We start from the raw sequence: 1,576 nt of genomic DNA, 5'->3' as shown, positions 1-1,576 counted from the left end.
CCGGGTGTCGTGGGAAACCGGGAAAATGAATGTACTATAGGAATGACATTGTGAGTCCCGAGTCTTGGGTTGAGCTTTCTCTGAATTCTTGTCAGAGGGGTGTTTAATCGTGGTTTTACGGTTAAAACGACTGTAGAACTGAAAAAATATGATTCCAATGCTTCTGGAAGCTCATCTCAAGGCCTAAAGTTGCATCTTTGTCCCTCTTCGTTTGTTAGGCGTTGTACAAAACTCTCTCTTTGTACTGGGTATACTCCCGAGAGGGGGCACGGGAAGTGCATTGTAGACACCCTTTTGCCACCATCACCTTACTCTCGACTGCTGGTGGCCGCCCTCTTAACGTTGTTCAATATGTCTATTTCGCTGCCGAAGTCACAATGTCCTCTACAAATGACGTTCATTTGTTTTTGCTATTTGTATGCGTCTGTTTGGTAGTATTAGGGTGAAATCAGACTTCTACCGCGTAAACTTATTATAAGTAACAGTTGGGAATGCGCCCATGCCTATATGTACAAGGAAAATGTGAAAATGTGTCCGGCAAAGCGAAAAATATGATTTCGCTACCCCGAAGTCACAATGTCACTTACATATGACGTTCTGTTCCTAAGGCCCTGAGAGCCACATCCTTGGGCTAGCATGGATTTCCTCCGGGATTACGTCAGTGTAAACACTATTACGATAAACTTTTTACGGTGGGCAGGGGCATCTCAAAAATACGGCTACAGGAACGGTTTATGCAAAACCTTGGCCTATTATTCATGTTTTTAGGGAGGATTTTTTTTTCACACAGGTCTATCTTTTTCAGCCAAGACACTTGCGATACAGATACACACTCACAGACAATTTGAATTGTCTACCTCAAATATTTAAGAAATTATTTTTGACATGGTTGACCCCCTGGAGTCACATGTCCTTTATAAAGGACATACCTCTAGACGCTAAACTGGAAGTCGGATGAGGTCGGGACCACCAAAAATGGATCTGCCACCCTCAAATTAGTCAGGGCAGACTTTAAAAAATAAAATTTTTCCACGGGAAATTTTCTGTGACTTAAAGGGTTAACCATGGATTTTTCTGACCATAGATTTATGGAACCAGTAAACCATGAAAACAACAGTTGACCATGAGTATGTAGTGGATGGATTGCATGGCCATGGCTAATGTGCTCCATGGCAAGGGATGACCATGAGAATTGGCTCTCATGGTCACAACTAAGTCCATGAATGTGTCCATGGTTACTATTACCATTGTCACGTAGAACGTCCATGAACACACGTTTGGACATGATACTGTTATCAGTGGACACAAATACTATGATAGAACTAATCAATGGCCAACTGTATTAGTATGGACATGGGATGTTTTCCTCATGGTCTCTGTGTTCATGGTCTACGTTTACCATGGCGAGGGTTTGTGTCCATGGGCGTGGAGTCATGGTCACAACCTTTGACCATTGGGTCACGTTCATGAATACAACCTGGTCCATGACAAGCCATGCACCTAGGACCATGATCAAACGACAGCCATGTCAATGTCAACGGTACTTTCCATGGCCACATCGTTTCATAAATCTATG

Source organism: Frankliniella occidentalis, unplaced genomic scaffold (genome assembly GCF_000697945.3).
Source record: "Frankliniella occidentalis isolate FOCC.00 unplaced genomic scaffold, Focc_3.1 Scaffold622, whole genome shotgun sequence".
Lineage (NCBI taxonomy): Eukaryota > Metazoa > Arthropoda > Insecta > Thysanoptera > Thripidae > Frankliniella > Frankliniella occidentalis.
The sequence above is the reverse complement of the archived record's forward strand: the minus strand, read 5'-3'. Positions refer to the sequence as shown.